General features: G+C 42.9%; 1 protein-coding gene across 6 annotated transcripts in view; it reads left to right on the plus strand.

The window, feature by feature from the left end:
* The first annotated feature begins 2,078 nt into the window (after window positions 1–2,078).
* The window catches only part of PLXNB2 (plexin B2), a 249,058-nt gene continuing 227,071 nt past the window's right edge, over window positions 2,079–24,065 (plus strand). For 4 of the 6 annotated variants that reach the window (XM_088054880.1, XM_014248934.2, XM_014248930.2 and 1 more), the window contains exons 1-2: window positions 2,079–2,176; window positions 11,726–11,828. The gene's annotated coding sequence lies outside the window, so the exon portion shown is untranslated. Of the gene's footprint in view, window positions 2,177–2,469; window positions 2,573–11,725; window positions 11,829–24,065 lie in introns of those variants that run through there. The other 2 variants (XM_014248931.2, XM_088054881.1) reach the window with 2 other exon arrangements.

Here is a 24,065-nt window from a genome sequence, read left to right on the forward strand (position 1 = left end):
TGCGTTATGAGATGGGAGAGGGGCAAGGCTTGTATTTAACCTGGGCACAGCTGCCTTGATATAGCAAAAGTGTGGCAAGTACAGTCCTGTCAGATGGAGCAGATGTGAGCAGATGTGAGCTTTTCCCCAGAGCAGGGAGAGAAGATCCTTAGGTTTGGAGCAGGCAGGGTAGGGGGATGAGTGACAGAGACCCCAGCAAAAGGCCTGGGACAGAGTGTGATGGAAGACAGAGATTCACAGCCCAGGGCAGCCCAGAGAGCTGCCAGGCTGTAATTCCAGGTCATTCTGCCAAAACTTAGGGTACAACCTGGCCAGAAGCCCAGATGTTGAGAAAGCAGCCTGGAAAGTCAGGTGTTACCAAGCCCATTAGCAGCCTGTGAGTCTCTCCTTACTGGATTCCTCACAAAGATTGCAGGACGTGACTAACCTAATTTTCCTAGGAAAGTCCCATTTCTCTCTTCAGATTCCCCTTCTCTCCTCCAGTAAGTGAAGAGATACAGAAGGGGAATCCAGACCTTCAAAAACCAGTTATGCCAGAGTTATGCCAGAGCTTCTCTTTCTTATCTTGCAGTGACTCAGCCCAGTCAGGTGAAGGGGAGGAAGGAAGCCAATAAACAAGGACAAGGGCCTTGTGGTGGAGGTTAGCACAAAAGCTGGGCCAGAGTGGCAAAATCCAGCCAGCAATGTCTGCCTCTCCTGTGCAATCCAAAAGGGAAAACCCCACAAAACACTAATGTTTGAATGGTCCTAACCCACTGCTAAGTCCGTGGTGGCACTTTGCACAGCCAGGGTCTGAAAGCCACTTTTAACATGTTTTCCAAAAGTATAACTTTATTCTTGCCCACGTTTTTGGAGTTGATTTTTAATTATTTGGTATTTTTGCTATTTTGAGATGTAAAGGCAACTTTTCAGCAACTTCCAGTTTGGGAAGCATGGCATTTGGACCAGCTGCCTCCTGCTGTTTTAGTAGAGAGCACAGCACACACAGCATTTAATGAAGCTGCACTCACAGTGCCAAGAGCATTTAATTACTCCTTGAAACATTGCTGATCCACATCCACATGGAAAGTTACAAAGTCTAAACAACCTGACCAAAGCTTACCTGAACCACTCTTCTTGGACATCCCTCCTTTTTACAGATTATCCCTATATTAGCTATAGCCAAGACAAATTTAACGTCTGAACGTGGAGATGGTGATGCTATAGCCAGGCGATGGATGCTGTGTTCACAACAGGTGGGAAGTGGGCTCTGCAAGAACTTGATCTGCTTCTGGGGGAAGGCAAGAAAAATTTGTGCACAGGCTTTTTACTAGAGTGCTGGAGCAGAGAAAGAACCTGCAGGAATTGTGATTGCAGAGAATTTACCTAACAGGAATAAACCCTAGAGTACTTCAAGTTCAGTAAAAGTGATGCCAGTGATGTATTCTGGGCCCCTCAACGACAAGGGTGTACAAGAAGAGAGGCAGCCTCTGGGCGCTCAGAGACTCTTCTCAGGGGATAAAGGGCGGGAATTACACTGTTCCTTCATGTTCAGGAGTTTCCCCAGAACACCACCGGGATACGACAGGTACCCCAAGGCCGTAGGGTACAGATCGGCAGGCAGACCCTTTCCCAGCGGTCCCGCCGCCCCGCTGGAGAGCGCCGCGGAGGCCGAGCGCCGACCCCGGCCACGGGCAGAGGCTGCCCAGAGCCAGTTCCCGGCAGTTCCCGCCGCTCCCCGCTGTTCACCCCAAGGGCCCACGGGCGGCTGGGGCTCGGCGCCCCCAGCGCTGGAGCTGCCGCCCCCGGCCCGGCCCCGGGCCCCCGGCGGGGCTCGGAGCGCCCCCGGTTCTCCGGGAGCGCTCGGCCCCACGGGCGGCCCCGCTCCGCCGAGCCGGCTCTTCTGGCTGGCGGGCAGAACAAAGCGGAGACAGGGAAAGGAAAACGGAGAGAAAGTACGGCTCCTGCCGCCTCCCAGCCCTCTGCCTGGATCCCCCTGCATGAGACAGCGCTGCAAGCGGATCCTGACCGGGGGCAGGGGGTGGAGAGAGGAGGAGGAGGCGGACGGACAGAGGGAGGGAGGGAGAAAGGGAGGGAGGGAAGGAGGGACGAACGGGAGCCTCTCTCCTTCCCTGGGCTGTTTTTTCAGTTTCCTGTCTCGCATTGTGCTCACAGCGGATATGTGCTGCGCCTACAGGTGTGTCCCCTCCTCGCAGCTTTTCCCCGGCTCCCAAGCGTAGGCTCTGGCTGTCGGGGGGCGGCGGCGGATCGTGACCGCCATGTGATGATTATTTCTCTTGGGGCGGTTTCTCTCTCCTCTCGCTCTCTGCCTCCCCCTCCCTCGCTCCCCGCCGCTCTCGTCCTTCCTCTCGGAGGTGGCCGCAGCCGCTGCCGCCTTCGCGCTGACTCCGGCTGCGGTGGCGGCGGCGGCGGGGCCCGCCGGGAGCATGGGCGGCCGCCGGGGGCTGCCGTAGCGCCTCTGTCCAGCCCACCGCCACCCACCCCGGGCTGCCGGGGCCGCCGCTCCCGCTCGGGCAACTCGGACGGTCCGTGCCCGCGGGCTCCCTCCCGCCGGCGCCTGCACCTGTTGAAGGTAACGCAGCCCCAGCCCTGCCGCCGCGCGCCGCGGGATGGGGCGCGGAGGGGAGGGGGGAAGGCAGATTCCACGGCGACTTCCCCCTGTCTCCCCCAGCTCGGGAGCTGCTGAGTTGTGGGTAGAGCAGCTTTTCTCCTCCTCGGCTGCGGGGCCAGGGCCGGGGGTAGGGGCCGATGGCCGGGTCGGAGGGGGCTTTCTACCGCCCTGCCCGTGACCAGATGGTTTTGGTTAAGGGGCTCCCGGGCGGCGGCTCTGGACTCGGAGCGCCTTTCTCAGCCGCCGTGCAGGGCGGGGAGGTGGGGGAGGCGCGGGGATCGGCTCCTCCCGACCGGCAGCCGGGGAGCGCCGGTGTCCGGCGAGCTCCCTCCGCCCCGCTCGATGGAGGCTGGCTGCTCTTCCTGGGAGTTTCGCAACCTCGAAGCGGCCGGGGTCAGCAGCCCCGGTGTCGCGGCTGACACTGGCCCGGCGCCCACCCCGCGCTCCGCCTGCGCACCGCCGACTCGGGAACTCGTTTGGGATTTTCCTGCAAGCGTGTTCTGTCTCTTTGCAGAGGCAGCTTTAAACTTTCTTTCCAAACTGTTAATTAGATACACTGTACTTTGCTCATGTTCCGTGCAGACGAATGGGAGTGCGAGGCTGGAAAGGCTTGTGACTCAAGGCATAGTTATTTGGGAGGTGCAGAACATCTTTGCGTGCCGCGTTCAGATGGGCTGTACCTGTAATTTGCGACTTTGCCATCTCCGAGACTTCGTCGGTCTTGGTGACACCGGGAGGCAGAAGGATCTTTAACAGTTTGGTTCCTTTTGGGGTTAACCAGACACTCGGTTGAATATACAAAGGAGGAAGTGTAAGTTTATCGCCGCTCTGAAATCGGATGGAAAATAGCATTGCTTTTGTCCACGAGTTACGACGCTATGGTCCTGCCCCTATGGCTGAGCCCCTCATCAAATGCTAACTTGCTCGTGAGGGAGCTTACGCTTTTGTAACGAGGGCTGTTACCTTGAATGTGATGATGAGCTTATTGAACACCAGAGGGAACTCTGAATAGGTAATTCATTCAGGGGAGATATATGCTTATTTTACTGTTTATGTTCTCATTACAATGGAATCTAGGAGGAAGCAAAGGTTGGTAAGTAATAGGCTGCTGGTATGTACCTAGGATTGACTTCAGCTTTCTTTACAGTTGTTTTCAGAAGACGTCAACTCTAAATTTGAGCTGGAAAAAGAATTTATTTTTTTTTCTTTTTTACTTCTTCTTTTTTCCTCCCCCAAAGCTTGAAACATGCAACTGGTCTTGCAGGAGCAGGGTTGTGTACCATGTTATAGGCAAATCAGTTGGAAGACCTGTTCGCTATTTGCCAGGGAGTGAGATTATACATGCATGTTGGGCTGATGCTTAATGCCCTGCCTGCCTCTCAAGTTGTGAGACAGATCCAGCACACTTGGGTACGGGGGCTGCTGCCTACAATGGATATACTGGAATAGAACATGGTTCCAGCCAAAACAAAAGGGAAGGAGGAAGGAAGTCTACTTCCAAGCCTAGCATGGTTTGTCCTCCTTACCTAGAATACTTGTGGATCTAAAGCCTAGTCTGATTGCCTGTGAAGTAGAAAATAGTCTTTCTTTAAATTTATGACTTAAACAAATACGGAAACTGAATGGTGTCAGTGTTTGGGAAAAGAATTTGAATGGTGGCTTCTGGTACCAAAAGCTGTTTAAGTTGTCTGAGATTATTGTAAGAAGCTAGGGTCAACCCATCAAAATGTGATACTGTATTTTATAGTAACCTGAACCTCCAAAATGTGCAATGAGCTTTGGATGCTCATGATAGTCTGTTACAACAGTGTTGATAACCAGGCTTCTTTGATACTTCTGGATTGTCATGGCATGGGAAGGATAGCACAATAAATAAATACACTTGTGACTCTGACTTATGCTCCAGAAGCTGATGTATTCACCTGTTCTTCCTGTCCCTTTGCCAGAGGTTACTCTGCCATTCAGGGTTATTTCCTATTGGACTTTGAATCTGCCGAAGTTTACAGACAGACATATGAATGTAAACTGTATTTTTTGGCTCTTTGTATTAGTGTGTGATATTGTGAAGTCTGATAGCATGAATCTCCTGTATATCTCTCTGTTGTGACAGAGGGACAAAGCAAACAGTTTGGGTCGGCTGAATTGAGCTGCAGTTGTGAACCATAGTCCATAAGCATCTAAATTCTTCTGAAATGGCAGATTTCACTGGTGAGTCCAGTGAACTACCTCGTACCAGAACTTGATGGGCAGTGGTAGCGGGGAGACAGCTCTGCACAAGGGGAGGCTGTGTGACCTTCTTGGTAGGTTGGTCAGCCGCACAAAAGTTTCTGGGCTTCAGAAGGATGTAGTAGATGGTGTGTTTAAACAGCCCTCTCTTCCTCTCCTTCATCCATTCTAGGAATCAGAAAGTGATCCAAGTTTTTTTTGTTCTTTTATCTAAGTCTTGCTTTGTTCATCTGACTTGAAGACTTGTTATGTAAAATATCCTCACTAAGGGCACAGCATTACTCTGCCCGAATTTTCTACAAATGATGTTGGAAGTTGGCTAAAGGCTTTGTATAGCTTTACAAAACTGGGAGTTGTTTGCCTTGCATGCAGAAGATCACTAAGGACAAATTACATTTTGAAGGGAGACCTCTTCATGAATGCCTATTGAGAATGAAAAAGTCCCACTTAATTGTTGCAAAGGGTTTGGATTCTGGCTCAGTTTTGAGAAAAAGACTTGCACATTTGTTTATTTTTATGAACATGTAATACCAAGTGTTTGTATTTTTGTAACAGCTATAATTTTAATTTTTTAAAATTATTTATTGTATGAAGCACTGAATGAAGATATTTGTTACACTTGTGTCACATTCAGAATATTGAATTACAATTGTAAAATTAAGGTAACAAGCTTAAATTGGGGTTTGCAACTTTAAGCTCTTGCCAGCAAGCAGTTAATGGCAACATTAACTGCTAGAAAAGTAATTGCTACCGTTCTTTTACTGTCATTTTGTTCTCACTCTCCTCCAGTCAGCCTGTTCCGCAGAGATATCATGAATATTCACCGAAATAGCTTGGCATTGTCACTTATGCAATTTCTCATCAGATCCAATGTGTTGATGAGCTAATGTGCACTTGATTAAATGTACTTGATTTATGCAAACAAAAACTCTAGGTCCTTCTTGAAGTAAAGTTAGCACCTGCACAGCTATTAGTGAGATGAGAGTCTAAATAATTATGATGAAATTAAGTAAACAAACAACCTCAGTGTGGTATTCCTCCTACTTCTTCACTTTTACCTTTTTGTTCAACTCAGTAGTGGATATTTATTTTGGCTTTTCTTGCAGGTTTTCTTATGCACCATAGGAAATTGTAAAGCTCAGCTTATAGTGGAGGGTCTATTTAAATGGCTAATACTAGGGGGAAAAAGAATTCAAACAAACAAGAAAAAGGGTATTATTAGCTGTAGTAAGGCCAGGGGGTAGCTAGGATTAGTGGAGTATTACTTAAAGTGTTTTGTTTAAGTATGAGTCTAACTTGGATTTGACATTGGGCAGTTAATCCTTGTTGAAAATAAAATAAAATAAAATCACATAGCCTGAGTAAGTGATTGAGAGAGTGTCTGTTGTAACAAAAAACAGTATTTGTATAGTAAGTGGTTTAGCCTCTTACTTTTCAATTGATCAAACATGTAGAAATAAGGAGTTAAAAATAGACATTTTATTTAACTATCAGTGGCTTACTGGTACAAAAAGCTTTCTAACTGTCTGTAAAACTGCTCAAATCTGGCTACCAAAAGAGGCCATGGAGTCCTTGCCCCAGGAGGCAGCAGGGGATGGATGGATGGATGGATGGATGGATGGATGGATGGATGGATGGATGGATGGATGGAGGAGGGAGAGGACACATACTTACCCAAGTTCTGGAGCAACCAGAGAGACTGGAAAGCTGTCCAGGGGATCTTGTGGACCTGGGGCTTACTTTCTTTAGGCAGATAGTAATTTTGTTACCTGTTGAAATCAATTTCTGTTTCTGTCTCTGCACTTGAATCTCTGGAAAGATATAACTTTTGTATCTCTTGGAGTTTCCATCTCAGGTGGTTGAGGGAAGACTTACTTGTTGTTGTAATGTCTAAAAGTGTCTGTGCTTAATAAATATTACTAGAAGTTAAGAAAAAAATCTCAGCATCAACGTGATGGTCAGCCCCCGCTCTGCTCAGCCTTACACCACCATAATACAGGGCAGAGTTTGCCCCCAGGAATGTCTCAGCAGAGCTGTGGTCACCAGCCACGTGCTTGTTGGGACGCTTGGTTTCTCTTTGGAATTCAGCTTCTGGGAGCTGGCGCCAGCACGGATTGATGATTAGCACCACGCTGAGTTCCCCAGACTCATCAGCCTCAGTACGCGTCAGGGGACAGAGTCCACCTGGCACCTTCTGAAGCACTTCCAACCCTGCTCCACCTTTGTAGTTAGCTTCCAAGTTTCTGCCTTGTAGCTTCACTTTCGACATGCCCCCTGGTCAAAAAGCTTTGTGATCCTGGGAACAAGTGAATTTAGTTGTTTTGATTTATTCAATCAAATTGTGTCTTCAAGAAATTAGTTATCCAATTAAAACCTTAATCCTAGTATTTTCTTGTTTTCTTTTTAATTGGCATCACTAGTTTAAGGCCAAGTAAACAAGTAAGAAGTGAAGGCAATCAGTCTTCCTGACTTACCTCTGGGCACAGCAAGATCATAGCTCAGATCCTCCTGGGAGCTATGTGAAAGCATACAGAAAAAGAAAGAGGTGGTTTATGACTGACAAAATGGCTTCAACACGGGCAAACTGTGCCTGACAAATTTGATAGCCTTCTATGACCTGGGTTACAGTGTTGGTGGATAAAGGAAAAGCAACCAATCTCATCTGCCTGGACTTGTGCAAAGAGTTTGACATTGTCCCACATGGTATAGTTGTCTAAACTGGAGAGACATGGATTTGACAGACGGACCGCTCAGCAGGTTAAGAATTGGCTGGATATACTCAAAGAGTTGCAGTGAATGGCATGATGTCCGAGTGGAAACCAGTGCTGTTCCTCAGGGATCAGTATTAAAACCAGCAATTTTTAACATCTTTGTCAGTGACATGGATATGGGATTGAGTGCACCCTCAGCAAGTTTGCCAGTGACACTCTGGAAGGAAGCAATGCCATCCTGAGGAACCTGGACAGGCTTGAGAGGTGGGCCTGTGCAAACCTCATGAAGTTCAGCAAGGCCAAGTGCAGGGTCCTGCCCCTGGGTTGGGGAAATCCCAAAGACAAGTACAGGCTGGTAGAGAATGAATTGAGAGCAGCCCCCAGGAGGAGATCTGGGGGCTGTTGGTCAGCATCAAAGTCGACACGACCCAGCAATGAATACTTGCAGCCCAGATGTATTCTGGGCTGCATCAAAGAAGCCTGGCCAGTGCGTTGACAGCAACATAAGAAGGTTGTGGCACTGTTGGTGTAGTCCAGAGGAGGGCCATGAAGGTGATGAGTGGTCTGAAGGACCTCTCCTATGAAGACAGGCTGAGAGGGTTTGAGGGGTGTTCTGCCCAGAAAAGAGAGGGCTTCAGGATGATGTAACTGTCTTTCCAATACCTGAAGGGAACTTACAGGAAAGATAGGGCAAGGCTATTTACAAAAGCATGAAGTGACAGGACAAGGAAGGATGGGTTTAAACTGAAAGAGTGTAGGTTAGATTAGCTATTAGGAAAAAATTCTTTAGTGTGAAGGCTGTGAGGCACTGGAACAGGTTGCCCAGGGAAGCTGGGAAGTGAGTGCCCCATCTCTGGACATGTTCAAGGCCAGGCTGCATGGGGCTTTGAATCCAGCGGTGTTGCAATGAGATGATCTTTGAGGTCCCTTCCAACCCAAACTATTCTATGATTTACATAATTTGCAGCAAATGGCTTTGGTATTATTTGACAATCACAGTTATCTTAATGTTGCAGATGTCATTCTTTCTGTCTGTTTTTTAAAAGCCTTCTCAATCCTACACTAATCCAGGAAGCCGTAGAAAAACTCTGCCCCTAAGATGTCCTAATTCTGTGATGGACCTTCAAGTGGACCCATCAGAACCACTCTTCCAGATTAGGTACATGGAAACTGCCTGTGGACAACATGATTTTAAATAAAAATCCATGAGATGTTTAGCACTTAAACTGAATTGTTCCAGAACTTACTTTTTTATAACAAGGTATGTTGATTCTAATTGCTGAACAGACCTGACTAGCACATTTCTAGTTAAACTGGATTAGGTCTGCATGTTGAATTGGATTGAAGAAAGCTCTCATAAACCTGACACTAATCTTGCTGTATCTAGAGGAATTGTTAATGTAATCTGTGTCTCGGAGAAGGGATGCAGAAAGCTTAATGTTCTGTCTGTACCTACTGACTGTTTTAAATATGTAAAAATTTGAGGAGTGAACTCCTCACATCTTTTTCCCCAGGGCTCTTCTTTATCTTCTAGATAGTTTAAGAAGAGATAGTATCTCTTTCTGACGTCTAAGAGTTGTATATAAAGAAGATCTAGCTCATACATTCCTATTGGCATCACTGTTTAGAATTTATGAAGGACCAGTTTTTTAACCAATGTTTGCCCTGTAGGAAAATTGTTATTAGTCAATGTATTCAACCACAGGGAGAAAGCAGAGGGCAGAAAATATAAGCCATATTGATCTGGTAAAAAGTGTGCAATGGAAATACATGGTGAAGTTTACCATCCTGAATAAGGACAAGTTAGGAATCTTTTGCTAGGGTTAAAACTAGGCCTGAAAAGCAAATAAAAGCTTATTCTTTCCTGAAGATACGTGACACTTGGAATGATTGATAGTAGAAGGCTATGATTTCCTTCAGCTTGTATTAGTTACTTAGTTTCTCATTAATGGATCTGATTATGCTCATTGCAGCTGCAAGCCCAAAATATGCAACATCTCTCTTAAATATAACAGTATATATAACAGTATATATGACAGTAATTTGGCCTTCCTTAGTGTGTTGTCACAGTGTGTGTTGAACTTAACATGCTATCTTCATTTAATCAGTATGAGACAAATTGGTATAAACTTAATGTTGGGCCTGTTGAATTGTAGGGCAATAAAAGCAGTAGTTTTGACTTCTATTTCCAGTCTTGTGTGATTAAGTAGTTTAAAAGCTGTGAATTTTTTTTCTGTGCAGTTTTGACATGCATCATCAGCAACTGTAACTTTTCCCTCATGAACTGAGTAACACCTCGTGCACATGTCCTATATGGGTAGAAGTTATAAACCTAATAAAAAACTGAAGTGGGTGACTTTGAGGATATTTTTCCCCCCACATATGTCAAATGGCAATGGTTTCGTCTGAAAGGCTTTTACACAGGCAGAAGATGTCTTTGCAAGCACTTTAAGAAGTCTTTCAAGAATCAGTAACTGCAACCACAAAGCTGGTTTCATGGCTCGGATTATGCATGTGCTATATGGTCCAGGTGTTGTCACCTTCTGCCTACCCAAGCTGTTGAGATGAAAACCCAAAAGACTTCATTTGCCTTGGCAATCCAGAGTCCTAAGTGGTGGTATGAGTTTATGTATTAGTAGGTTGGATAAAACTCCAGAGAGGTGATGTCTCTGTTTATTAACAGATGGCTTCTTGGTTTGACATTTAACTGGGGGAAGATCTGCAAGCATTTCACAGTCCATTGTGCATTTAATTCGTTGTTCAGTAACATCAATGAAAATGCAGGGCAATATCCTTGTGGGGTTTTTTATTAAATTATTTGATTGAGGGGTTTCTCTTTGGTTTTGGGGTTTGTTTGGGGTTTTTTGAGATTGTTATCTAGAGTTTAGGGTCAGCGGAGCTGTCAAGTCCCACAGTTGTTTGAACATCTCACTTGGCTATTGCTCATGGGCCAAAGAAATTGTGGGACTAAAGCATATCTTACCTTGAAAATTCTGCGGGAAAATAATCCATCTTTAAAATGTTGTTCTTATTTGGTTTTGCCTTTTCAGAATTTCATCTTGGTGCTAACAAGAGCCTTCTATGCTTTTGAATTGCATCTGTTCATCCCTTTTAAGTTTTCTTGTGGCTGTATTAAAGGCTTTTTGTTGCTGATATTTTTTTTTTTCCCCTTAAAGATGATCAAGTAAGCTGTCAGATGTCTGGGTGGCTTATCAGAAGGACTGAATCTTTAAATCTGATTGTACATGATGCTTTTTAACATAACACGCCCCCCCCCCCCGGCCCCAGATGCTAATTGCTTTTGTTGCTCTACTTTGCATATTCTATAATTTTCAACATCTCTTTTTGAGCATCAGCCATGGAACTGGACACAGTATTTCAGTGTCACTCTTTAGGGCATGCTTCATGCTACCCCAGTCATTATTTCCATTCACTCTCATATCTTTGAACCCAGGAGCCATATTAGCCCTTCTAATAACAGCAGAAGCTCTGAATGTGATGCTCAGCTGTGAGGCTGTATTGACCTCATCTCTTTTGCTTTCCTTGATTCAGAGGTCATAGTCCTTTGATCTGCAAACCTTACCCCTCCCTTGTTAATGAATATATAAATCTGCGTTCAGACATGTTAAGATTGTTTTGGTTGGAATGAGCAGAGTTTGACAAGTTTAATTGTGTTAACTCTGTGATTTGCCTTCTGGTTTTGTTTTTCATGTACCTAAACCATGTAATCTCTTAATTTTGCCATAAAGGATTTGCTTATTTCCAGGTAGCTAATAAAACACTTAGGTAATTTAGAGCATAATTCCAGTAATTTTGAACTGCAAAAGAAGCATTACAGTTGCGTTGTGATGTTACTAATGACAACTTTTCTGAGATCTTAACTAATTTTACATATTTGTCCTATATGTTTTGATGTCCCAATGATTTGATATCTGATGATGTGACATCTTTAAGCCTTCAGTTGCTGAAAAAGTCTTCAGTGTGATGAAAAACCAATAGATTTCACCATCCTTACTCTTACCCCTTTTGAGTTTACAAAGATGAAATTGAGGAACTTTCTGCAACGTCTTGAGATGCCCATAGACCCCCTGAGCAAGCTCTTTATATTTGATTGTGGATATTGCCTAGTCCCTTGTCTTATGTGTTCTCTGAAGCTTCTGTTCTGTGTCTCTTCCAGCAGGAGCAAGTACACATCAAAAAGCATTTCATCCTGGACACTATTTGCGCAGGAGCCTGAGCCCCAAGAAGTCCCTTTCACTAGCAACGCTTGTGCTGCTCAGGTGGGCTAAGAACTCATTTGGACTGAGGGTTTTGTTTTAACCTCCATTTCTTCTTCCCAAGTGTTGTGCTGCTTGTTTGAGAAGGAGGAGTTTCTTGTGTAGAGCACTGCAGTGAGATGAAAGATGTCTGCCTGGCATATATGTGCTTTAGGGTTTAGGTTGAAATGTTATGGCCTCAAATTTATTTTAATAATCTGGCATGAAAATGTATTTACTTTCTAATTATCCTGGATATTGTCTGATTTGATAGTGATTTTTATGCGTAGTTCTGTATCTCCTGGACCTGTAGTGTAAAAGGGCATTAAGCAGCTTGTGGGCGTGAATCATCTCCAAGTTAGTTATCAAAACATAGTATCTCAATTGCTCAGAGTAACACTTTCTACTTCACTTTTGCAATGTTTTGCTTGTTGCCACTGTTCAAATTTAAATGCCTATTTGCTTTTCCCAGTTGTTGTAATTAGTTATTCTCTTTTAATTTTGATCCTGATGCCTGTAAAATGAGTAAATGTAAACAGCATTCTCGAAACTAAACTCTTAATGCTATTTTCTCCTAGTGATAATTTGAAGAGGCAGACTGTGTTTTCTGTTGTCTGTGGCTTAATTAATCTACTTGAATTATCCTTGAACAGGAACTCTGATATCAGAAGAGGGTTTAGCAACCTTGGAAGTTAGGAGCTTATGAATGAGGCAGCGCTGAAGAGTTATTTTATGTTCTTACTTAGCTTTTTGGAAAAGGAAGATATTTTTAAACTCGTGGCCAGAAATGGCTACATACTTGCCTCCTTTCCCTCCCTCTAGAGACTTTTCTGTTTTCTCAGACCTTTCATGTGCAATAACTTGGCATGGATAGACAGGTCTCTGTCCCAAACTGAGATGCTCCAATACCATGCTAGTAATTCAGTGGCATCAGTCAGATGAAACTGGCATATTTCCTAGAATACCAGAAGTCTGGGCTGCTTTGTGTGTAGGTTTGGTGTCCAGACTGCCATCTATGCAATCCACTGCATGCAGCTGGGTGCTGTAGGGCTCTTGACTGGGGACTTCAGCATGGTGGTTTTGTTGCTGTCTTTAGCAAGTAATTTAATTTCTCTGTGATTTTGTGGTATGTTTTGTTTTGTTTTGTTTGTGGGGGGGGGTGTGTTTATTTTGCTGTTTTTGTGGGGTTTTTTTTCATTGCTTCACTTTGGGGAATTTTGGGAGATCTGAAGATGAAAAGTACAATTTGGTGGTATTTTTGTCAAGTATAAGTAGGTCAGTAGATGCTGCAGCATTCCTTCTTGACCAGAAAGGATGGGGACCTGCTAATTCTCTTAAGTTATCCCATGTTGCTTTCCCAAAAGACCCTATGCAAAAGCAAACCTTACATCCCCAGATTTCCTGGCTTAAACAAAGCCTCCTACAAAGCACTTTCACATCGTGCTCTCTGTATCCATGAGATGCCTTGGCAGGAGGGAGCATTTTTGTTCCAAGTGGGTTAGCAGCGGGCACAGACCATCATTCAGTGATATGAAATCTTCAGTGGCAGCTCTGCTGTAAGTAGTTCCTGCCATCACTGGCCAGTACCTGCTTAGTTGTGCTACCATGACTGTTTTGTGGAGTTGTGCTGTGGACTGGACAGGAGAGCTGATCTAGCATTAGACTGTATTATATGTAGTTGTTATACAGCTTTGAAAAAAAGTATTCAGAAGTTTCCCTTCATCTCTGCTGTGTTTCACAGCATGGCCATGCAAACACATGATAATTTGCAATGTTGCACTGAGAAGCTGGAAGGCAATCCCCACACCCCACCCCATATTAAAAAAAAATAAATTAAAAAAAAAAAAAAGGAGGATTCAAGACCTGCTTAAAGTAATTTTGTTGCCAAGTTCTTTGTGTTATCTTGCCCTGCCTGTGTCTGTAGCTCTCTTCCCTTCCTGCTGGTCCCATCCTGGGTGGCCCTATTAGTCAGAGAAGAAGAGGCTTTTGCAAACAGAGTTAGGGTGTTGAGTTTGTACTTTCAATAGCAGCCATGCTCCTGTGTAGCTATTCTTTCATTTCAAATAGTATGAGGTGGTTTTAAACTAAATACAACCCTTTTACATAGATCTGGCTAGTGTCCTTATTCTCTCTGGGTGCTCTAAATATCTTGTTCATATGCACTTAGTGAGGAAGCTTTTTTCGTGTTTGTTGGTTTTCTTTCTCAGCTGATGACCTCCACTGCACCGCTAGCACTCTACTGAGCCATTAACCATGCACAGATTCACTTCCTTTTCCCTCTTACCTCAGTTGAAAAGACTTTGCTCTTGAATCTTGTAAATGGGGTGATAATTTCAAAGCAAACAGCTTCCAGTCCTTTCTTGCCAACTTCTGCCCACAAGGTATGCAAAGTAAACAGAGCAGTTTGGAAATTAGTTATGTACTTTCCCTCCTAGTGCAAGGCATCCCAGGATGGTTCCTAGCCCTTTAAGTAATGAATAAAGGGAAAGATGGAGAACTGGCATGCCCGAATTGCATTTTAATGTATGGAGCCATTGCACAGATCATTCATATTTTACAAGCTTTAGGAAAACCTTGTAAAATGACAGGCTTTAAAAAAATCTCTACTATTCATATATTGAACATAAAAGTGGTTTATTGCTTGCAGCAGAGAAAGAAAAGCAAAATACATAGAATGGGCTAAAAGAAATACAGAGAATTTTCTTCACATATTAAAAAACAACTTTGAACCAGACTTTACCTAAATACAAGGAAGATTCTTACCTCTGGTAGGCTTTTGGAGGGAGCTTAGAAAGATTTTCCAGTGCTACCATGATGTTTATAGGTTTGATTTGGAAACTGTCAGTCTGGATGCTGTAATGGTGGGTATGCAACATTTACAGGGTACAATACCTTGAACAGGATATGAAGATGCCATTTTGCTGTATTTATTAAAAGGAGACAAGTCTAGGCAACTATTAAAAAATATGTCTTTGAAAGTTGACAAATAAATGGTTAATGCTTAGTATATTTAGCTCCATCCTAGGTATTGAATGTCTGTATTGAACATCCTAGGTATTGAGCTATCCTGTAGCTCAATTTTACTGATTGAGCTACAGGAAAATTTGTTAAATGTGAAAACTAGACTTAAGGTTATCAGCTGTGAGGTTTTATCAGCTGTGAGGCTTAGCTACAAGATGATGGTGAGGCCATGAAGGGCAGAAAACATTATGTGATCTCTTCCAAATGAGATAGGGCAGGTCCCGAGAGTACAAGGCCTGCAGGAATTCAAATCAACAGTCAAGTTATAATCTGAGGCCATGAGCACAAACACAACTTCAATGTCATGCTCATGCATGTGGCAGCACAAGTAGGAAGCTGGAGCCCTCCTGATCCCAAAAGAAGATCCTTTATTATCAATTTTACTCCCTTGACATGACTCAAAGGGCAGTATCGTAATAATCCATAGTGGTACTCCTTCACACATTTCTATGCACTTGATAAAGGTAGCTCTATGCATGGAGTATGCTCTACTTCTTTTCAGAAACAGGATCTCTGTTTAAAAAAAAATATAAAATTGAATGTATTATATACAATATGTATAATAAATTTTATAGTTTCCATCAAAGGTTTTTAAAGGAAAGTGTGCTCTATCTTATGGAAACTTTCCCTTCATGTTTCCCAACTGAAGGTTATGAATTCACTGAAGATGGGGTTTTTTAAATAGAAATCCTTGAGTTCCATAAACATTAACTCAAAACACCTGAAAGAATGTCTTCTGGAGTATTTCATTTGTACTTGTGCCAAAAGCAAAGCAGCAAACTTGGCTGCAAGGGCCTAGTTTGGCTGTACTTTTGGTGCCTAGAATATGTAAGATTTTATTTTTTTAGTATAGATTTAATGCTAAGCTCTTATATTTACTGGAGGGAGAGGAAATATTGCAATTTGAGTAAATTTTTTTAAAGCCATTTATATATATATTAGCCACGAGGTAAAGATGATGTGTTCCTGGAATAATTTCTTTTTAAATAGCCATGCTTTAATGCAGCATGAACTCAAACATCCCAAACCACACTTTTTTTTTTTTTTTTGCTCTGTAGTTCAAATAAACCTTACCTTGGTTGACATATATATTTATTTTCCTGAGTGAAATTATGAATATCCTCTTTACAAACCAAAAAGAAAGAAGGTGTTGAATTAGCTTCTGCTTAGTGTATCCTCTTTAAAGCAGACATTGCTTTATTAGATTTGTTTCAGCATCTGCTTTTTACCTGTGAATCCTTAATGAGGTTAAAACTGTCCAGGTAATACAATTACAAATGTGATGCAAATTGTACCAAAGCCAGAAGATTGTCAGCCCAGAAGCTTTGTGTATGAACTGCAAATCATCAGAGTAACCTTCTCTTCAGTACATTCCCATTCCCATTCTCTGCCCATCTCCTGGGAAAGAAAAGGCAGCAGTAGCCAATAGGAGAGACTGTACCTTCCTGGCCCTACTTGGTGCAAAGGTCAACAAACCACACAGGAGTCCACATTTTTTTATTTTTTGTCATTGTGTGGCTGTTTGAATGGCATTCCTTTTGCTTTGTGGGCAGACAGAAGGCATTGTCTTATCTTCTTCTCTGTCTCAGTTACAATAACCTTGCTTTTTCCTCAGACTGCATGTAAAGTATACTGCAGACAGTATAGTTTTCATCTTTTCATCTGGAGAAACCTGGCAACAGATTGCTGAGTGATGGGAAGGTTGACTAGTGGGATCAGTCCTTGCAGCAGCTTCGTATTTTTTGGCTGTTTGAAGAGGAGATAAAAAAATTTGGTGTCATCTAAGTTAGGTTTTATCTTTGTGGTGTATGGCTGCACATGTGAAAATTTGAGAATGCTGGAATATTTTTGTTCTTTCTAAGTTTAGCTATAAATTTCTATGGCCTACTTAAATCAGATGAACCTGTGTACTTCAAAATGAATAGCAGATTACATGAAAATCAGATTGCTTTCTTCAAGTACTCTGTTGGGAAACTCAAAACAGTCAGAGAAAGTGAATTAACTGAAGGTGTGGAGATGCAGTACATCAAACCTCAAGCTACCTGCAGGGCACTCTTGAGAGAGAAAGGGGTACTCTTGAGACAGAAATTGACTTTCTACTCTGTGAAGATGAAGGAAGCATCATGCTGACTCATCTTCCCACTTGGGAGTTGTTCTTCAATGGAGAGGTCTATCATTAGATCTTTTTTGGAAAATGAGGTGGCTGCCATTTTACAGGAGAGCAAGGTGAAAGATGGGTCTGATACTTACTTGCCCAGGAGCAGAACTGCAGATTTATTCCCCAGGCCTGCATACCCAGGAGTAAAAATCATGTGTCCAACAACTTTGTTCAGAGACCCTCGAGGGTCTCCTCTGCAGAGTGACCCTCAGGTGGTGTTTTGGATCTATTTTGTACATAAATTGTATAAATTCAACTAATGAGAACACACAGATGTTGCACAGAGTGCATATTTATGCAATAAAATCAAACTTTGAATCTGTGCTACTAGGTCCAGTTAAAGTGAAGTATTACTACATCAGTAATGAGCAGAGACATGTGAAGAAGATCCTTTGCTAGCATTCCTAGGGAATGCTGCAGATGTTTCACTGTTCCTGGAGTACAAAATCATTCCTCCCTCCTAAAGAGCATCCAAATGCTTTTAATATTGACCTGGAGATTAAAAAAGCCCCAACAACTAAGTGCACAGCATTCTATTACTGTATTGAATAGCTATTAATATGGTTGCTGCTGGAGATGGGAAGAGAAGCATAGCTGCCTATAGCTGCAAATATAATAGCTTCTAAAGTTTTAAAATGCTCCTTCTGTCTCCTCACGCGTGCATGCTACCTGCCATCCTGTGTTTGTATTTTGTATGCTGATTTGGGGAAAGATTTGATTTGACGCTACAGCACAGCTTGAGGAACCAGCTGTACAGAATATTAATATCTGATCTTATTTCATTAATATCAATTTCAGGCCTGCATTCCAGAGAGGGTTAATATTAAGCTGGTTTTAATCACAGCAATATTTTCCAGATTCCTAGACAAAATGGACCAGCTGGTTTGAACTAAATTTTACAGTGCAGGAGACAAGAAACAGACTTCCTCACAGGAAGGGAATGTGGCAGTGTAAGTCCTGGAAGCATGGGGAGGTTTCAAGCACTGGGCAGGATGTCTTGCTGTCACAGTGAGGTCTGGCAAGGGCAAGACTGAAAACCAGAGGGACACCTAGTCTTGGCTGTGTTCTCACCTTGGTTTTGGATGTTTCGGATGCCTGCTCACCTCAGGCTCTTTGTTCTGATCCCACCTCGGCTCTCTTTTTGACTTATGATTCTTTCATGGCAAGTGACAAGCTTTCAGGAAAGCTGTATTTCTGGGCTGGCTTGTGGCTGTCCACTCCACTTCCTGCATCCCACCTAAAAAAGAAGTGGTTGTGCAACCAGTTGCTGGAAGTTGGAGAAAATATTGCCATGCCTGATCTCCTGCGAAACCACCAAATGAGGTCATTAGACATTAATTTTTCTTTTCTTTTATTTCTATTTTTTGTTTTGTTTTTTTTTTACAATTTAGATATGCAGCCTTGGAGGAAATGAATGAACCACAGCTTCATTTTTTCCTCCACTTTTTTCCACCATAAAATGGCATAATTAAATAGCAGCTATATTGTTTTACAAATGCTTCTAAGCGTGAAATTAGTGTGCTTCCCAAAAAAGCCCTAAAACTGAAAGACTCTGCAGTGTTTGTTACAGTAAGTTAGGCCTGTGACATTCTATCCTCTGAGAAATATTCCTACATAGAATCTAGTTATCCAGTTCATCAACATGCATAATTTCTTCCACTACTCCTAGCCTTGAGTCAAGATTGGATTTTGTGAAGATGTCTGCAGAGGAGTTTTATGTATGGAGCTGTAAGAAAAGAAAAGGTTAAAAATTGTGGTTGCAGCAGCCGTGAAAAGCTATAGCATAAATGTTCACTACTTTAAAATATGAAAAAAACGGTGTCTTTTAAATATCAAAGGGATTAGTATTAATCCAGCACTTGTGATTTTCTTAAATCATGTTATTTGCATAATAATACTCACCACCTGCTATATCTTCAAAGCGCTTTTCAGACATTAACTAATTGATCTTTGTAACACCCCTGTGATGTAAAGACCTGTTATTATCCCCAGTCTGCAGATGTGGAAACCACGACCCAGAGTAGTTGAAGGAACTCATTGGGCACAGGGCTGAGAGAGTGACATCGAGGGTGCCATGTCTCTATTGTTCTGTCTTCTAGCAGTTCCCACTTGCAGCACTTCCAGGGGCAACTACAATTTCTTCTTGCCTTTAGGGAAAAAGAAAAAGGAACCAATTTATTTTTTTTGTGCCTTTGGAGGGATATTGTTGGGGGATGTTTGTTTGTTTTGATTTTGAGGGTGTTCTGCTAAATGGTTTTACTTTTGTTTTTACTTGCCCTGTAGTCAAAGACAGATAAGACAAAAAGGCTTCTTATAGCTTCTTATTGTGTGTGTCCACCACAGAGAACAATGACAGCTTTTGAGCACTTTTTTCTTTGTTCAGGACTCAAATGGTTTTCTTAAAAGTTCCATCAAGAAGTTCCATCTCAATATGAGAAAGAAGAATGCAAAGAGCTTTACACTGAGGGGGCAGAGCACTGGAACAGGCTGCCCAGGGAGGCTGTGGAGTCTCCCTCTCAGGAGGCATTCAAAACCCACCTGGACATGTTCATGTGTAACCTGCTTCTGCTGGCCCTGCCTTGGCAGGGATTGGACTAGATGATCTCCAGAGGTCCCTTCCAACCCTAACAGTTTTGTGATTCCTTTTAGTAGTTTTTTGGTCAAACTTGCTCCTGGTTGTCAGAGTAAGAAATTATTAAAAGGAGAAGTGACAGGGTGAGTTGTTTATCATTATAAAATGTAAATACCTGATTCCATCCTGTGCTGGCAGTGAGCAGCCATTCCCAGGTACCTGCCAGAAGAGCAGCTGGTGTCTGTGATGGAGGGCTGCTCCAGCAGTGGAAGGCTGGGGTGGTGCTGCCATCAGGATGGTAGCGTGCTCCCAACATCTGCCTCAAGGTGTTCCTTCACCATGTGTCTAGGGAGGCTGAGGGCATGTGTTGTTCCAACCCTGGGTGGTGTGGGTGACATGCAGGTGATGTGGAGGTTCCCTCAACCTCCACCATTGCTTTCTTTGCAGCAGAGCTTAGTAAAATGCCAGGTGAGCCTTGGTAATTTATTCTTGGGCCTTGGATCAGCCAGTTGGTTTTTGTTGTTGTTCTTGTTGGTTTTTTTAATTATTATTCTATTATATTTTTAATTATTATTCTACTCATTTTTGGGACTGAGCTGACAGCTTCCTAGGAAACCTGGGGAAGTGTCAAATGATGGTTAGTTTTGATCTCTTTTCTTGTGGACTTTTCTGTAATATCAACCCATGGGAGATGTCTCAGCAAAATCAGTTTATTTAAAACATTTTAAATAATGGAAAATAGATTTGAGGAGGGATTTGAAGAAGCCATATGCAAATGGAGGCCATGCTCTGTCATAGAGCAGGGAATCAGCTGTAGATAAGCCATTCATTGAACCTCCTCTAAAGGAAAAGACCTGGTAGCTGTCATTCCTCTGCTCAACTGTTATTACTGTGAAGTTTTTCCTGGTGTTTATCCTGCAACTCCTGGATGCTCTTTAGGTCTCTTGTCTTTAATAGACATGGTGAAGAGTTCATTCCCTTCCTCTGTGACTAATTTCTCCCTAGTTGTGCACTCAGTAAAAGCTAAATCACTTGCCAATAATTCTTGGGTCCTTGAAATAGCAAGAAAGCAAGCTTTTAAACTGGTGAGAGTTCTCTTAAGAAATTACACTGTTTTGGCAACTTATACAGCCTTGAACTTGTTTGTGAGCTGACCGTATGCTCTGTAACTAGATAAGTTTGTTTAGTAAACTTTTTAAAACCCCTCACCTTTTAAAACCCAATTGTTTCCAGACCGGGGTTCTGTGCCTCTTGTTTAATTTTGCTGTGAACAGAACAGCTAGGGTCTTCATTCAAGGGCCTGCCTTGCTTTGTACCGGCTGATTTACAATACAATGTGTAAATGTAGTAGCAGTCTGGAACAAAGGAGAGCCTGTTTATCCAAACAAATTTGAGGGTGAGGGTGAAGAGGTAAATTGCAGCCTGTTCACTGAACTGCAGCTTGAAAGCGGAACGAAAGGACCGCAGGGGAAACGTGACAGGCAAATGATTCAGGGCAGCGGGCTTGGCCCAGCGTCCCTGTAATTTTAGGGTAGTGCTGACCCAAGGAGCCCAGGCGAGCTGTCGGGGTGCCCAGGTGCTTCCTGGTCCTTTGGAGGAGCTTCACTGGCAATTAAAGACTTTTTGTAGATGGTTTTTGTGCTTTGCTCAGAGCAGTTTTTCTGTAGTTGTGCAGAGTCCAATGTAACCTCTTGGCAGGTGCTGCTGTGGTTCCCCAGTCCGCAGTGCCTTAGCTGATTGCTTCTACTTGTCCTGAACTGAAGCCAGCAAACACATTTCTTGGATTTAAGTATTCTGGGTATTTTAGCCTTATTGTTAAGCTTGAGTATTTCAGCTAAAACAGCTAAGTCTATTAGCAAAGAGATTAAATTGTGAAGAAGTTGTATTGCCTTGTCCAGACATGAAAAATAAATTGTTATAAATAGGCTTCCATCCAAGGCATGATCACTCCTGCAAAACAAATTGGACAGAAATACTGTGGTGCTTTTCTGTGCCTTGCATGCTCGCTCTTTGTACTTCCTGTAAATGAGTTTGCTATCTAATTATGAAATAGGTTAAGGAGGATTACCTATTCCAACTGTATTGATACTGCTTTCTAACGTTGATTGCAATAGAGGCTTGGTTTGCTCAAAATCTATTTTTTATTCTGATTCTGCTACCATAAAACATCTTGGAAGGGAGGTTTGCAGAGCAAGGCTGGGACCTGAGTAAGGTGAACTCTTCTTTAACACAGCTCATCAGCTTCTTGGCTCAGTCGCATCCTGCGTGCTGTGTAGTATTTACTGTTGCACCAAGAAACATGAAGTTCCATCTGTCCTTTGTTTTCCTGCCCATTAAGTACAAAATTCATTTTGGTTTAGGAGAGCTTTCCCCAAAACTTTTCCTGAGTTATAAATTATGGCTTTTCTGAAATCTTCAGCCTTGCCTGTGGGAATAACACTTTAATTTGGTTTAAGAGTAGATGAGTAATCTAGCTACAGATAGTGATTTTTCAGTTCAGCTGCAGTCAGCTTCTTGTTCCAACTGTTGCACTAAAATTTCAGAGGTGGCAATCAATTCCCAGCCGGCCTTGTTTATTCTCCCCTTGATTTTTCTTGTTCTCTTCTTAGTCTATGACACTGAAAAGTACCATTTTATAAAGGATGTGTGCTGTATTCCTGTTAATGGTTTTCAACACAATTTTGTGAAGTCAGATTGCTGACCTGTTTTTGCTCTGTTCGGTCATCACCTAGAATTTTAGCACAGATACTCAAATATTTCATGCTTGCCACTTCAAAACAGATGAAGAGTATCTCTTCAGGAATATACTTTAACTTCTCATATCTGTTTCGGTTCTTTCCACTGTAAAATGGAAAGAACTGGGTTAGCATTAGTTAAGCTAGTTTATTTTGTTTTCTGTATACATAAATAGGAAGCCAGGCTGAAAGCTCTCATTTGGCATGCAGGTCGATTTTATAGGCACCCAGACTTGGAACACATCTTTCCAACATCAGCACATCTTTTCAGCATGTTCTTTGGGTAGCTGAATGGATGGGACAGAGAAATGGGTCTGCAAGCACTGGCGTCGGTGTGCCGAGGCCAGCAGGGAAGCTCCTGTGTCGGGTCATGGAGCGCTTCTCAGGGCATTTGGGTGAGGGAAGAGGGGTACCCTGATGATGTGGAAGCTGCTGCCCCACAAGGCAGGTCAGCAGACGGAATGCACTGCTCTTTAGATGCTTGTTTTTGTTTCTCTAATTAGTATGCAATGTTAATTTCCTCTTGAGTATGTGAAAGAGGGAGGTTCAGTCTTCAGGGACTAAAGCTGCCTGGAGGAGTGGGGGGGTTGTTTTGTTTTGTTTTAAGCGATTAAGTGTGGTATACACTGTTCCTTGATGGAAGGACAGAAACTTCTTCATAGCTCTTGTTTTAAAAGCTATGGGCTATGGGTCAGCCCATAAATGTTATTAATTTCATGTGGAGTGGCTAAACTTCCTGCTGACTTAGGTAATGTACCCACTGAGCTTGGATAAAAGGTTAGAGATGGCAATTACGGAAAAAATCTTTTTCCATTAAGCTTTTGTAAGCTCATCCAAGCCACTGTCAATAATTACTCTTTTTTGCCTGCTATTGTGGACTGACTCTAATCCAGACTTGCTTTGTTTAATTTTTTTATTGCTTGAACGTGCACGCTCAAGATACATGGAGAATATCAAGCAACATTGAGTACACACTGAGCAAATGCACTTGCTGGATGTATCTGATGTGTTAAGAAGTGAATAGATTTACAGCATATTTGTAAGTGGTCATAATTGGGCTGTAAAATTGCATGGTCGTGCACTTTTAATTCTCTGTCTCTTAAGTTGAACAAGGTATCTTGCAGAGTGGCATTGGGCTGGAGGGGGGTACCAGGAGGGCTAGAAATAGCAGCTGTTTGTTTATGCCAGAATTTTTATTCTCTCTCTTCCTTCTCCCTTTCCTAGGGATAGTCTTATGTATTCCACCCACTCTCATTCCCTTCTGGTGAATGTGTGTGGATGTGCTCCAGGACCATATGTGCTCGTAGAGATATACTTCAAAGGAAATTCTAGACTGCCTAGAGAAGCAGTTTGAGTTTAGACGAGGCCTGAATTTGCCGACTGCTACAGCATTTCTTTTGAAGAACCACATGGCAGTGCTGCTGTTTCTTTCCTTCAGCACCTTTACACACTGATGAGCACCCTTAGCCCCCAAAGCAAGCGAGCTGCTGCTAGGTGTACTCTGTATGAACTTAAGCAAGCTGAATTTCACTTCAAGGAATCAACTCAGATGGGCTTTTTGGTGGCTAGTTGACATGCTTTAGATTTCATGATGTATTTGCCCAGCAGTGGTTTCAATATGAGGTTGTTTCTTTTTTCCTCCTCCATGCACAATGATTTCTTCAAAGAAGACTTTATCAGGTGGTTTTCTGGAAAAGTGGGAACTTGTCCCAGCTGATTCAGGGACACTATCATACCAAGTCATTATTTCTAGGTACTTAGGATTCTGGCTGCAG

Source organism: Pseudopodoces humilis, chromosome 5 (assembly GCF_049639895.1).
Source record: "Pseudopodoces humilis isolate 2021_Gansu_Grassland_sample_001 chromosome 5, ASM4963989v1, whole genome shotgun sequence".
Lineage (NCBI taxonomy): Eukaryota > Metazoa > Chordata > Aves > Passeriformes > Paridae > Pseudopodoces > Pseudopodoces humilis.